This window comes from Tamandua tetradactyla, chromosome 4 (assembly GCF_023851605.1).
Source record: "Tamandua tetradactyla isolate mTamTet1 chromosome 4, mTamTet1.pri, whole genome shotgun sequence".
In the NCBI taxonomy this organism is placed as follows: Eukaryota; Metazoa; Chordata; class Mammalia; order Pilosa; family Myrmecophagidae; genus Tamandua; species Tamandua tetradactyla.
The window spans coordinates 7630339-7645735 of NC_135330.1; the positions used below are offsets into that span (position 1 = coordinate 7630339).

The 15397-nt window shown below is 37.9% G+C and overlaps 1 pseudogene; it reads right to left on the minus strand.

Annotated features, from left to right (window-relative positions):
• Positions 1 to 10865, minus strand: part of LOC143680139 (ferritin heavy chain pseudogene) — a 32395-nt pseudogene extending 21530 nt beyond the window's left edge.
• Between the last annotated feature and the right edge of the window lie 4532 nt (positions 10866 to 15397).

Genomic DNA, 15397 nt, shown 5'->3' on the forward strand with positions numbered 1-15397 from the left:
AACATTGGTGTGCAAATGTCCGTTTGTGTCTTTGCCCTTAAGTTCTCTGAATAGATACCTAGCAATGGTATTGCTGGGTCGTATGGCAATTCTATATTCAGCTTTTTGAGGAACTGCCAAACTGCCTTCCACAGTGGTTGCACCATTTGACATTCCCATCAACAGTGTGCCTCTTTCTCCACATCCTCTCCAGCACTTGTCATTTTCTGTTTTGTTGATAATGGCCATTCTGGTGGGTGTGAGATGATATCTCATTGTGGTTTTGATTTGCATTTCTCTAATGGCCAGGGACATTGAGCATCTCTTCATGTGCCTTTTGGCCATCGATATTTCCTCTTCTGGTAGGTGTCTGTTCAAGTCTTTTTCCCATTTTGTAATTGTGTTGGCTGTCTTTTTGTTGTTGAGTTGAACAATCTCTTTATAAATTCTGGATACTAGACCTTTATCTGACATGTCGTTTCCAAATATTGTCTCCCATTGTGTAGGCTGTCTTTCTACTTTCTTGACGAAGTCCTTTGATGCACAAAAGTGTTTAATTTTGAGGAGCTCCCATTTATTTATTTCTTTCTTCAGTGCTCTTGCTTTAGGTTTAAGGTCCATAAAACAGCCTCCAATTGTAAGATTCTATAAGATATCTCCCTATGTTTTCCTCTAACTATTTTATGGTCTTAGCCCTAATGTTTAGATCTTTGATCCATTTTGAGTTAACTTTTGTATAGGGTGTGAGATATGGGTCATCTTTCATTCTTTTGCAAATGGATAGCCAGTTCTCTAGGCACCATTTATTGAAGAGACTGTTGTGTCCCAGGTGAGTTGGCTTGACTGCCTTATCAAAGATCAAATGTCCATAGATGAGAGGGTCTATATCTGAGCACTCTATTCGATTCCATTGGTCGATTTATCTATCTTTATGCCAATACCATGCTGTTTTGACCACTGTGGCTTCATAATATGCCTTAAAGTCAGGCAGCGTGAGACCTCCAGCTTCGTTTTTTTTTCCTCAAGATGTTTTTAGCAATTCGGGGCTACCTGCCCTTCCAGATAAATTTGCTTATTGGTTTTTCTAGTTCTAAAAAATAAGTTGTTGGGATTTTGATTGGTATCACGTTGAATCTGTAAATCAATTTAGGTAGAATTGACATCTTAACTATATTTAGTCTTCCAATCCATGAACACGGTATGCCCTTCCATCTATTTAGGTCTTCTGTGATTTCTTTTAACAGTTTTTTGTAGTTTTCTTTGTATAGGTCTTTTGTCTCTTTAGTTAAATTTATTCCTAAGTATTTTATTCTTTTAGTTGCAATTGTAAATGGAATTCATTTCTTGATTTCCCCCTCAGCTTGTTCGTTGCTAGTGTATAAAAACACTACAGATTTTTGAATGTTGATCTTGTAACCTGCTACTTTGCTGTACTCATTTATTAGCTCTAGTAGTTTTGCTGTGGATTTTTCAGGGTTTTCAACGTATAGTATCAAATCATCTGCAAACAGTGATAGTTTTACTTCTTCCTTTCCAATTTTGATGCCTTGTATTTCTTTTTCTTGTCTAATTGCTCTGACTAGAACCTCCAACACGATGTTGAATAACAGTGGTGATAGTGGACATCCTTGTCTTGTTCCTGATCTTAGGGGGAAAGTTTTCGATTTTTCCCCATTGAGGATGATATTAGCTGTGGGTTTTTCATATATTCCCTCTATCATTTTAAGGAGGTTCCCTTGTATTCCTATCCTTTGAAGTGTTTTCAACAGGAAAGGATGTTGAATCTTGTCAAATGCCTTCTCTGCATCAATGGAGATGATCATGTGATTTTTCTGCTTTGATTTGTTGATATGGTGTATTACATTAATTGATTTTCTTATGTTGAACCATCCTTGCATACCTGGGATGAATCCTACTTGGTCATGATGTATAATTCTTTTAATGTGTTGCTGGATTAGATTTGCTAGAATTTTATTGAGGATTTTTGCATCTGTATTCATTAGAGAGATTGGTCTGTAGTTTTCTTTTTTTGTAATATCTTTGCCTGGTTTTGGTATGAGGGTGATGTTGGCTTCATAGAGTGAATTAGGTAGCTTTCCCTCCACTTCAATTTTTTTGAAGAGTTTGAGCAGGGTTGGTACTAATTCTTTCTGGAACGTTTGGTAGAATTCACATGTGAAGCTGTCTGCTCCTGGACTTTTCTTTTTGGGAAGCTTTTGAATGACTGATTCAATTTCTTTACTTGTGATTGGTTTGTTGAGGTCGTCTATTTCTTCTTGAGTCAAAGTTGGTTGTTCATGCCTTTCTAGGAACCTGTCCATTTCATCTACATTGTATTTATTAGCATAAAGTTGTTCATAGTATCCTGTTATTACCTCCTTTATTTCTGTGAGGTCAGTGGTTATGTCTCCTCTTCCATTTCTGATCTTATTTATTTTCATCCTCTCTCTTCTTCTTTTTGTCAATCTTGCTAAGGGCCCATCAATCTTGTTGATTTTCTCATAGAACCAACTTCTGGTCTTATTGATTTTCTCTATTGTTTTCATGTTCTCAATTTCATTTATTTCTGCTCTAATCTTTGTTATTTCTTTCCTTTTGCTTGCTTTGGGGTTTGTTTGCTGTTCTCTCTCCAGTTCTTCCAAGTGGACAGTTAATTCCCGAATTTTTGCCCTTTCTTCTTTTCTGATATAGGCATTTAGGGCAATAAATTTCCCTCTTAGCACTGCCTTTGCTGCATCCCATAGGTTTTGATATGTTGTGTTTTCATTTTCATTCGCCTTGAGATATTTACTAATTTCTCTTGTAATTTCTTCCTTGACCCACTGGTTGTTTAAGAGTGTGTTGTTGAGCCTCCACGTATTTGTGAATTTTCTGGCGCTCTGCCTATTATTGATTTCCAACTTCATTCCTTTATGATCCGAGAAAGTGTTGTGTATGATTTCAATCTTTTTAAATTTGTTGAGACTCGCTTTGTGACCCAGCATATGGTCTATCTTTGAGAATGATCCATGAGCACTTGAGAAAAAGGTGTATCCTGCTGTTGTGGGATGTAATGTCCTATAAATGTCTGTTAAGTCTAGCTCATTTATTGTAATATTCAACTTCTCTGTTTCTTTATTGATCCTCTGTCTAGATGTTCTGTCCATTGATGAGAGTGGTGAATTGAAGTCTCCAGCTATTATGGTAGATGTGTCTATTTCCCTTTTCAGTATTTGCAGTGTATTCCTCACGTATTTTGGGGCATTCTGATTCGGTGTGTAAATATTTATGATTGTTATATCTTCTTGTTTAATTGTTCCTTTTATTAGTAGATAGTATCCTTCTTTGTCTCTTTTAACTGTTTTACATTTGAAGTCTAATTTGTTGGATATTAGTATAGCTACTCCTGCTCTTTTCTGGTTGTTGTTTGCATGAAATATCTTTTCCCAACCTTTCACTTTCAACCTATGTTTATCTTTGGGTCTAAGATGTGTTTCCTGTAGACAGCATATAGAAGGATCCTGTTTTTTAATCCATTCTGCCAGTCTATGTCTTTTGATTGGGGAATTCAGTCCATTAACATTTAGTGTTATTACTGTTTGGGTAATACTTTCCTCTACCATTTTGCCTTTGTATTATATATATCATATCTAATTTTCCTTCTTTCTACACTCTTCTCCACACCTCTCTCTTCTGTCTTTTCGTATCTGACTCTAGTGCTCCCTTTAGTATTTCTTGCAGAGCTGGTCTCTTGGTCACAAATTCTCTCAGTGACTTTTTGTCTGAAAATGTTTTAATTTCTCCCTCATTTTTGAAGGACAATTTTGCTGGATATAGAATTCTTGGTTGGCAGTTTTTCTCTTTTAGTAATTTAAATATATCATCCCACTGTCTTCTTGCCTCCATGGTTTCTGCTGAGAAATCTACACATAGTCTTATTGGGTTTCCCTTGTATGTGATGGATTGTTTTTCTCTTGCTGCTTTCAAGATCCTCTCTTTCTCTTTGACCTCTGACATTCTAACTAGTAAGTGTCTTGGAGAACGCCTATTTGGATCTATTCTCTTTGGGGTACGCTGAACTTCTTGGATCTGTAATTTTAGGTCTTTCATAAGAGTTGGGAAATTTTCAGTGATAATTTCCTCCATTAGTTTTTCTCCTCCTTTTCCCTTCTCTTCTCCTTCTGGGACACCCACAACACGTATATTTGTGCGCTTCATATTATGATTCAATTCCCTGAGCCCCTGCTCAAAATTTTCCATTCTTTTCCCTATAGTTTCTGTTTCTTTTTGGATTTCAGATGTTCCATCCTCCAGTTCACTAATTCTAACCTCTGTCTCTTGAAATACACCATTGTAGGTTTCCATTGTTTTTTTCATCTCTTCTACTGTATCTTTCATTCCCGTAAGTTCTGTGACTTGTTTTTTCAGACTTTCCATTTCTTCTTTTTGTTCATCCCTTGCCTTCTTCATGTCCTCCCTCAATTTATTGATTTGGTCTTTGAAGAGGTTTTCCATTTCTATTCGTATATTCAGAATTAGTTGTCTCAGCTCCTGTGTCTCATTTGAACTATTGGTTTGCTCCTTTGACTGGGCCATATCTTCAATTTTCCTGGTGTGATTTGTTATTTTTTGCTGGCGTCTGGATATTTAATCAGATTTCCCTGAGTGTGAGACCCAGCAGGTTGAAAGACTTTCCTGTGAAGTCTCTGGGCTCTGTTTTTCTTATCCTGCCCAGTATATGGCGCTTGTCTGTCTGTGGGTCCCACTAGCAAAAGATGTTGTGGCTCCTTTAACTTTGGAAGGCTCTCCCTGCTGTGTGCGTGGTGGAGACAGAGGAAAGGTTGTAGGCTGGTTTTAATGGCTTCGAATTGCAAAGTCCTGGGATCTGAATTCCTTGAGAGAGGTATTCCACCTGATGCGTTTCACCCCTCCCGTGGGGAAGGTTCAGGTGGTAGAGAGCCCTGAAAGCAGCCTGTTTCTGCGTTTGGGGCAGTTGCAACCTGTGTAATCCCGGCACTGAGTCCAGAGGCACCAAGCCTCCGTAGAAACAGCTGTAGAAGGCTCTATTTCGCCCCCTTTCCTCTTTTTCAGTTAGCCCAATAGGCGACTTCCACCTTGATCAGTTTCGCCTGAGCTGGGGGCCTATTTTTAGTAGTCAGAATTTGTTTATTAATGCCACTATTGGTGTTTGGTTGGACTCAGTCCCTGCTACTGTTGGAGACTCTTTCCTTTCCCTCCAGGAAGCTGCCCGCAAGGGAGGGGTCCCGGCTGCCGCAGCTTGGGGAACTTGCCTCTCTGAGACTCTCAGCCGGCCCGGGAAGGAGGGAGGGAGGGGCGCCGGCCACCAGCCGCCATGGCCCGGGGAAGCGCGCGCTGCTTGGGGGTCTCACCGCAGTGGAGTCTCGCAGTCGGTCCAGCCAGTCCAGACTGGGGTGCGCTGTGTGTCCGGTCTCTGTCGTGGCTCCGGGAGCTGTTCTGTACTGTTTCTGGTTATTTAGTAGTTGTTCTGGAGGAGGAACTAAGACGCGCGCACCGTACCAAGTTGCCATCTTGGCGCCGATCCACACTGTTTTAATTGCTACAGATTTATAATATTTTTCAATATCTGGTCAGTTGAATTCCCCTGACCCTCCTGCAAGTGTCTTTTGTAAAGTTCCTGGTACTCTCGGAGTTTTTAATTAATAGAAAAAAAGATTTTTTTTTTTTTTGCGGGGGGATGCATGGACCAGGAATCAAACCCTAGGTTTCCCGCAGGGCAGGTGAGCATTCTACCATTGAACCACCTGTACACCTTAATATGAATTTTAGAATCAGCTCGTCAAATCTAGAACAAATACTCCTGTGATATTAATTGGTTTGCATTGATTTTGCATATTAACTTGGGGGTGGGATCCACGAATCTACCGTTTTGTGTCTTGCCATTTAGAAACGCAGGGCCTCGGTTAAACATGCAGGCTGTGAAATCAGACAGCTTTGTGCAAATCCCTCATCTGATGAATTCAGGAACTTCAGGAGTTTTCTTTTCTTTTTTGTATTTGTGTTGAGAAATCCTCACACCCATACAGTCCACACATGGTATATAATTGATGGCTCACAATGTCATCACATAGTTGTGTATTTGTCACCACTATCATTTTTTAGAACATTGGCATCACTCCAGAAAAATAAATAAACAGAAAAAACTCATTCATGCCATACCCTTTACCTCTCGCTCTCATTGCCCACTATTATTTCAATCTACCCACTTTTTTACCCTTTATCCCCCCATTATTTATTTATTTTTATCCTTATTTTTTTACTCATCTCAGTAGCTTTATTAGTCTCTCTAAGCCTATTTCCTAATCTATAAAACTGGAGGTGATGATGATAGTACCTCCCTCAAAAAAATTAAAATATCCTCATAAGGCACTTAGCAAGATAAGCACATGGTAAAGGATTCAATAAATGTTAGCAGTTATTATTATGGTGCACCATTCTATTTAGTCATACCTTCTTTTATATCCTTTAGTGGTATTTATTATTTTCTTCATATAGTTCATGCATATTTTTTGTTAGTTTGCCTAATATGAATGCTATATTTTATAAAATTGCCATTTTGAATAGAAACCATTCCTGTTGTACTGTTGCTTTTATTGATTCTTGAACATTGGTCTCTTACTCAGCTAACTTATTCAACTCTTTTATTAGTCATAGTCACTTTTCAATTGATTTCCTTGGTTTTTCTTTCTAGACAATATTGTCTAGAAGGAGTGATCATTTTCTGTCTTCTAATCTCTCCCTCCCCCACCTCTGCTCTCTCTGTGGCATTGTCTGAGATCATCAGTACAATTTAATGTGATATTCTCTTCTTTATTAATAGAGAAGTTGTAGGTTTATAGAATAAGTGTGCTGAAAGTACAGCCTTCCCATGTATTTCCCCTCACACACAGTTTTCCTTATTACTAACACTTTGCATTAGTCTGGTACTTTTGCTACAATTAATGAAACAGTATTATCATGACTATACTATTAACTATAGTCTACAGTTTACGATACTGATATTTTTGCCTCTCTTCCTTCCTTCTTTCCTACCTTTCTTCCTTCTGCAGAATTTATTGAGCTCCTACCACGTGTCAGGCATAGTTTTACCTGCTGAAGATAGAGCTGTGAACAAATTTGCAAAGTCCCTTCCCTGGTGAAAGGTCACATTTTGATGTGGGGTGAGGACAGAGAGAAAAAAATAAATGAACATAAAGTGCCAGGGAGTATAACAGGAAAAAAATGAATTGGGAGAAGGGAAATAAAGTGTATATATTTTCTTAATGGCTTTATTAAGATACAATTTATATACTACAACATTCATATATAGGTATATTTAGTATATATTAAGTATATATATATATATATATTTAGTATATATTAAGTATATTTACCACAATCTAATATCAGAACATTTTCCTCATCCCCTAAAGAAACCCCATGCTCATTGGCAGTCACTCCCCATTTCCCAAGCCCTAAGCAACCACTAATGTACTTTCTGTCTCTGTAGATTTGCCTTTTCTGGGTATTTCATATAAATGAAGTCATACAAGATGTGGTCTTTTGTGATGGTTTCTTGGACATAACATAATGCTTTTGAGGTTCATCCATGTTGTTTATATATCAGCATTTCATATTTAACTCCTTTGTATTACTGAATAATATGTCCGTGTATGGATATAGCACATTTTATTTATCCATTCTTCAGTTGGTGGGCCTTGGGGCTGTTTCCCCTTTTTGACTGTTATGAATAATGCTGCTGTGTACACGTTTCTGTATGATCATAACTTTCCAAGGAGTAGAATTGTTGGTCACATGGTGTTCTAGTTTGCTAAGTGCTGGAATGTGATATACCAGCAACGGAATGGCTTTTAAAAGGGGGAATTTATTAAGTTGCAAGTTTACAATTCTAAGGCTGCAAATGTCCTAATTAAAGCAAGTATATAGAAATGTCCAAATTAAGGCACCAACAAGAGGTTACCTTCACTCAATAAAGGCCAGTGAAGTTCAGGGTTTCTCTCAACTGGAAAGGCACATGGTGAACATGGCAACGTCTGCTGGCTTTCTCTCCAGGCTTCTTGTTTCATGACGCTCCCCCAGGGGTGTTTTCCTTCTTCATCTCCAACAGTCTCTGGCTGCGTGCGTTCTCATGGTTCTAGTGTCTCTGCCGTGTCTCTCATGGCTCTCTCCAAAATGTTTCCTCATTTTAGGATTCCAGTAAACTAATCAAGACCCACCTGGAGTGGGTGGAGTCACATCTCCATCTAATCAAATAGTTAATACCTTCAATTGGGCACATCACATCTCCATGGAGACAATTTAATCAAAAGATTCCAATCTACATTGTTGAATAGGAATTAAAAGAAACCGTTGCTCCCACAAGATTGGATCAGGATTAAAACAGGGCTTTTCTAGGGTGCATAATCCTTTCCAGCCAGAATATGGTGACTCTATGTTTAACACAGATATAGTATATAAGAAAGGAAATTGGAAAACAGTAAGAGTTTCAAAGTCATTTCTTTTATCTAGGCCAAGCAGAGCAGGGTTGAAGCTATCTGCTTCTATGATCGGTGGTCTAGTTTCCTAGTCACCATGAGATACAATTCTCCTGTCTAACTCAGGTAGCACCAGAAATGAGATGGACTAGGCTGTAGAAAAAGCCCTTTGCTTACAACATAATGGTAAATATTAATATTCAGCATTCAAAAGCTTGGGATCAGAGTGAATCCGAGTTGATGAAGAGATGGAATTATTCAGAAACCACAGTTTTTCAGAAAAATCAAATACCTTATGGGTTGGAGAGAGACTTAACTACAAATTTGAACTCCTGGTTTGATCTCAAAGGTTAATGTCTCTTCCTGAGCAGCTGGAATCCACTTTGCTAGAGCAGGCTGGGGCCTCACTGAGGAGGGAATATGCAGAGCTCACCCTCCACTTCCAAAACACACTTTCAAAAAGTCTTGAGGGGCAGAGCTGTGTCCCAGCAACCTTGTTTCTTGAAGATGATTGTGTAATGGTACAGTTTTTGCAATGTGACTGCGTGATTGTGAAAACCTTGTTCTGAATCTCCTTTTATCTACGGTATGGACAGATGAGCAAAAAATATGGATTAAAAATAAGTAAATAATAGGGAGAACAAATGTTAAAATAAACTGTGTACAGGGAAGTACTAGTGGTCAATATGAGGGAGGGGTAAGGGGTATGGTATGTATAAGTTTCTTGTTTTTCTTTTTGTTTCTTTTTCTGGACTGATGCAAATGTTCTGAGAAATGATCATAGAGATGAATATACAACTATGTGTAGATATTGTGAACCATTGATTGCACACCAAGTATGGAATGTTCTTATCTTAAGAATGTTCGTGTTTGTATGTTGTTTGATTTTATCAATTAAAAAAAAGAGGGTGAAAAAAAGACTTGAGGGTATCAAGCTAAAGTGCGGCAGCGTCACTCAGTTTGTGATTCCATCTAAATCTCAGGTGCTTAGACTACCAAATCTGTTTCGTAAGGCTGGGGATGGGGAGAGATAAACTTATGTTACTTGAGAACGCCCCTCCAAACCAGTCAAAACCAGGAATGAACGGGAGAGGCCGAATGAGTTAGAAGATTTAACTGTATTAAGTAAAAGACCTTCAAGGCACAGTATTTAGAAATTGTATAGGTGAAATGCTGCCGCAACACACATGAAGGTCGTTTTAACATCCCAGGGTCTTGCTGTCCCACAAGAATGGCTTTATGAGTAAGATATGTAGGAGCAATCATCTCCATGCCCTCTCCCCACCAAAATAAGTTTCTCACTTCTTTCTTTCCTCATTAAGAAACCAAACCAGAAGTGAAGCATGATGTAAAGGATGTTAGATTGGGTTTTGCTCATACCACTCCCATTTGAAAACAGAGGCAAAGATAATTTTGCTAATAAAAGAATTCAGAGATTATTTGATGGAACCGATCCTTGAACGTAAGCAGTATGCAAGAAAGGAACCATATCCCTCCTGACAGAGGTAAGAACTGAATTCAAGTCCCTCTCGATAAACTTCAGAAGTTATCATCAGATTTTAATCTTATGGAAGCTGAAAGTTGTATGTGGCATTTTGGAATTAGTTTGGTCTCCAGTTTTTAATATATCATAAAGATGTAAGAATTCGTTAAACATTTGCAAACATGCAGTTCTTTGGGGATGAACTAGAATAGTATAAGGACTTTCTAAACCTATCTCCAAGAAGGACTATGAGGGTAGACACAGAAAAAAATAAAAACCAGTTGGTAACCTTGGCTGCCGTATCCTACATGCCGTTAAAACTCGGATCTCCCAAAGAGGGGGTAAAAAAAACAAAAACAGAAACGGATGGAAAAGCAAATATGGCACAGATAAAGTCATCATCTTTCCAGATGGCAGCCTGTTCCTGCTGTCTCCTTTGGACATGGATTTTAATGTAACAATAAGCTCTCCCATGGGATGTGTGAGTCCCAGCCTGCAGCTGCCTGACAGAGCTGATGTTAGACAGATACCCAAGACTGAGGCTCTTTATGCTACATGCCCATCCAATCTATTTCTTTTTCTTCAAAGGATGAAGGACTGGATGTGGGGGTGGAGGGAGATAAACAGACAAGCTTAATTCTAGTACCTAAGAACACGTGAAGTAAACAATTCAAGTTACAGACCAGGAATCTCTAGTGTGGGGAACCAGGTCAGAGAACGTCAAACATGTCAAATACTAATTTATGTTAACTAGGGGTTGGGAGAAGGACAGATTATATTTGTGTGAATCCTGGCGGTTTCGTACAGAAGCAGCAATCCTTCCACTCCCCTCCTTTCTAGATGGTGACAGTCCGACTTACATCGAAATGGGTATCAGAGTAACCACTGAGAAAAATGTACTTGTACCCCATTGGGCGCTGAGGAGAAGAGAAGGGGCTGTGCCTTCCTGTTGACATTCTCGTGTTCTGGTCCCATGTAGAGAATAGCTGCTTGAGGACGTGACTCCCAGGGGTGTGGACCTTCCTGGTAACGGGACAGAAATCCCAGAACGAGCTGAGACTCAGGGATTCCTCAAGGGATTGAGAAAACCTTCTCAACTAAAAGGGGGACGAGAGAAATGAGACAAAATAAAGTGTCAATGGCTGAGAGATTCCAAACAGAGTTGAGAGGTTATCCTGGAGGTTATTCTTAGGCATTAAATAGATATCACCTTGTTAGTGAAGATGTAACAGAGAGGCTGGAGGGAACTGCCTGAAAATGTAGAGCTGTGTTCCAGTAGCCATGTTTCTTGAAGATGATTGTATAATGATACAGCTTTCGCAATGTGACTGTGTGATTGTGAAAATCTTGTGTCTGATGCTTCTTTTATCTACCTTATGGACAGATGAGTAAAACATATGGATTAAAAATAAATAACAGGGGGAACAAATGTTAAAATAAATTTAGTAGGTTGAAATGCTAGTGATCAATGAAAAGAAGGGATAAGGGGTATGGTATGTATGAATTTTTTTCTGTTTTCTTTTTATCTCTTTTTCTGAATTGATGCAAATGTTCTAAGAAATGATCATGACGATGAATATACAACTATATGATGAAAAAAAGAATGTTCATATTGTGTGTTGATTGGTTTTATTAATTAAAAAAAAGAATAGCTGCTTGAATTACCCAGCTTCCTTGTGAGAACATTTTGAGGAACTGCCAAACTGTTTTACAAAGTGACCGAACCATTTTACATTTCCACCAGCAATGTACATGTGATCCAATTTTTCCACATCCTCACCAATACTTGTTATTGTCTATCTTTCTGATGAGAGCAGTCCTGGTGGGTGTAAAGTGGTATCTCGTTGTGGTTCTGCTGCGCATTTCTCTAATGACTAATGATGCCAAGCAACTCTTTATGTGTTCATTGACTATTGTCTTCTTTGGAGAAATGTCTATTCAAATCTTTTGTCCATTTGAAAAAATGGGCTATTTGTCTTTTTGAGTTGTAAGAATTCCTCGATATTCTGGATATAAGTCCTTTATCAGATACATGATTGCAAATATTTTCTCCCAATTTATAGGTTGTCTTTTCACTTTCTTATTGGTGTTCTTGAAGCTCAAAAGTTTTAGATTTTGATGAAGTCTAATTTATCAGTTTTTAATTTTATTGCTTGTATATGTCATGTCATTTCTAAAAAATCATTGCCTAACAAAAGGCCTTTTGGCCTGGGCTTTCTCTAGAGTTTCATAGTTTTATCTCCTAAAACAAATCCATAAATTGGGTGGGCTTATTGTGAACCATTGATGGTTAGGATGATTACATGGTATTATGAATATATAGTATATATCAATTAAAACAATGAAAAAATGGGTTGGCTTAAATAATGGAAATTTATTGGTTTGTGGTTCTGAGGCTAGAAGTAAAAAATTGAGGTGTCAGCAAGGCGATGTTTTCTCCCTGAAGACTGTGGTATTCTGGGGTACAGGCTGCCAATGATCCTTGGGGTTTCTGAGCTTTTCTGTCACATGACAATGCACAGAGTGGCGCCTTCTCCACGCTCTTCTGGATCCTACTGACTTCCAGTAGAACCTTCTCAGTAGGGCCTCCAGTAGGATTAAGACCCAACCTAATTCTGTGGCGACCTTAACTGAAGTAACCTCATCAAAAGGTCCTGTTTACAATGAGTTCACACCTGCAGGAATGGGTTAAGATTGAAAACATGTTTTTCTGGAGTACATAACTCCAAACCACCACAGATCTATTTTGGGGTTAGTTTTTGTGTATGGTGTAAGGTAGGGATCCAACTTCAGTCTGTTTAATGTGGATTTCTACTTTCCCAGCACTGTTCATTGAAATGGTTATTCTTACTCTCATTGAATTGTTTGGCACCTTTGACAAAAATTAATTGGCCATAAATGTAGGAATTTTACTTCTGGATTCTCAGTTTATTCCATTGCGCTAAATATCTATCCTTATGCCGGTACCACACTCTCTTGATCACTATAGCTTTGTAGTAAGTTTTGAAATTAGGAAATATGGGGCCTCCCAGTTTTTTTTTTTTCAAGATTGCTCTGGATATTTTGGGTTTCCTGAATTTCCATATGAATTTTAGGATCAGTTCATTACTTTCTACAAACAAACCTAGGTGGGATTTATTTAGGAACTGCATCAAATCTATAGATTATTTTGGGATGACCTATCATTTTAACACTAAGTCTTCTAATTCATGGACAATATGTATCTTTAGATCTTGTTTAATTTATTTCACCAATGTTTTGTGGTTTTTAGTGTACAAGTCTTACACTTCTTTTGTTAAATTTATTCCTTTGTATTTTATTACTTTCGATGATACTGTAAATGGAATTTTTTTCATTTCATTTTTGGATTGTTCATTCCCAGTGTATAGAAATACAGTTAATTTTTGAATATTGATCTTATAAACTGCAAGCTTGCTGAACTTGTTCATTATTCTAAAAGTTTTTAATGGATTCCTTAGGATTTTCTATATACAATATAATTTCACCAGTGGATAAAGATAATTTTACTTATTCCATTCCAAACTGAATGCCGTTTATTTCTTTTTCTTGCCTAATTGCCCTGGCTGGAACCTCCAGTATAATATTAAATTGAAGTGGTGAGAGCAGACATCCTTGTCTTGTTCCTGATTTTAGAAGGAAAGCATTCAGTATCCCATTGAGGGTGATGTTAGTTGTAGGCTTTACATAGATGCCCTTATGAGGTCAAGGAGATTCCCTCCTATTCCAAGTTGAGTGCTATCATGAAAGAGTAGGATTTTGCTGAATGCTTTCTTTTTTTCATCTATTGAGATGATCATGTGTTTTTTGTTCTTTGTTCCTCTGATATGGTATGGTACATTAGTTGATTTTAAATATTAAACAACTTTGCATTCCTGGGATAAATTTCATGTGGTATTGACATATAATCCTTTTTATTTGTTGCTGGAATCAGTTTGCTATTATTTTGTTGAGGAGTTTTGCATTTATATTAACAAGGAACAGTCATCTAAAGTTTTATTTTTTTGTGATATTTTTGTCTGATTTTGGTTTCAGAATAATACTGGCCTCATAGAATGAATTGGAAAGCATTCCCTCTCTCCTTGAAGGATTATATTAAACTTTACATAAATGTTTGGTAGATTTCACCTGTGAAGTCATTGGGGCTTTTTTGGTGTGTGTGCAAAGTTTTCAGATTACTAATCCAATCGCCTTACATTTCATAGGTCTACTCAGGTATTCTATTTCTTTCTCTCTTTTTTTGAAGTGGCATTAACTTTAAAAATATATTTTTTTATTGAGATATCTTCATGTATAATACAGTCCATCCAAATTATACAATCGGTGGCTCAAAATATCATCATACAGCTGTGTATTCAATATCATGATCATTTTTAGGACATGTGTATCACTCCAGAAAAATAAATAAAAAGAAAAAATTCATAACACTTATCCCTCCCTCTCACTGACCACTAATATTTCAATCTATCCAATTTTTTTTTTTTACCCATTATTCCTCTATTTTTTAAAAAATACTTTTCTCTTTTTTTTGGCTTGTGCAAGTTCCAGGAATCAAACCTGGGTCTCTAGTATGGCAGGCAAGGTTTCTGCCGCTGAGCCACCATTGTACCGCCCCCCTCCTATTTTTGATTTTTTTTTTTTGTCTTTATGTTTTTACTCATCTGTCCATACCCTGTATAAAGGGAGCATCAGTCACAAGGTTTACAAAATCACATGGTCACATTGTAAAAGCTGTATAGTTATATAATGGTCTTCAAGAATCAAGGCTACTGGAACACAGCTCTACAGTTTTAGTTACTTCCCTCTACCCACTCCAATACACCACAAACTAAAAAGGGATGTCTATATAATGGATAAGAATAACCTCCAGGATAACCTCTTGACTCTGTTTGAAATCTCTCAGCCACTGAAACTTTATTTTGTCCCATTTCTCTCTTCCCCCTTTTGGTCAAGGAGGCTTTCTCAACTCTGTGATGCTGGATCCCAGCTCATCCCTGGGAGTCATGTCCCACGTTGCCAGGGAGATTTATATCCCTGGGAGTCATGTCCCACATAGTGGGAAGGGCAGTGAGTTCACCTACTAAGTTGGCTTAGAAAGAGAGGCCACATCTAAGCAACAAAAGAGGTTCTCTGGGGGTGATTCTTAGGCATAATTATCAGTAGGCTTAACTTCTCCTTTGTAGGAGTAAGTTTCATAGGGGTGAACCCCAAGATCGACAGCCTGGCCTATTAAATTCATTGTCCCCAATGCTCGTGAAAATATCAGGAATTCTCCAGGTGGGGAAGTTGAATATTTCCTCCTTCCTCCCAGTCCTCCAAGGGGAATTTGCAAATACTTTTTATTCTCTGCTCAAACTACTCTGGGATATATTGCAGCATCACATTAATCTGTACAAATCAACAAGATTTCCTACCCTATTCAAAA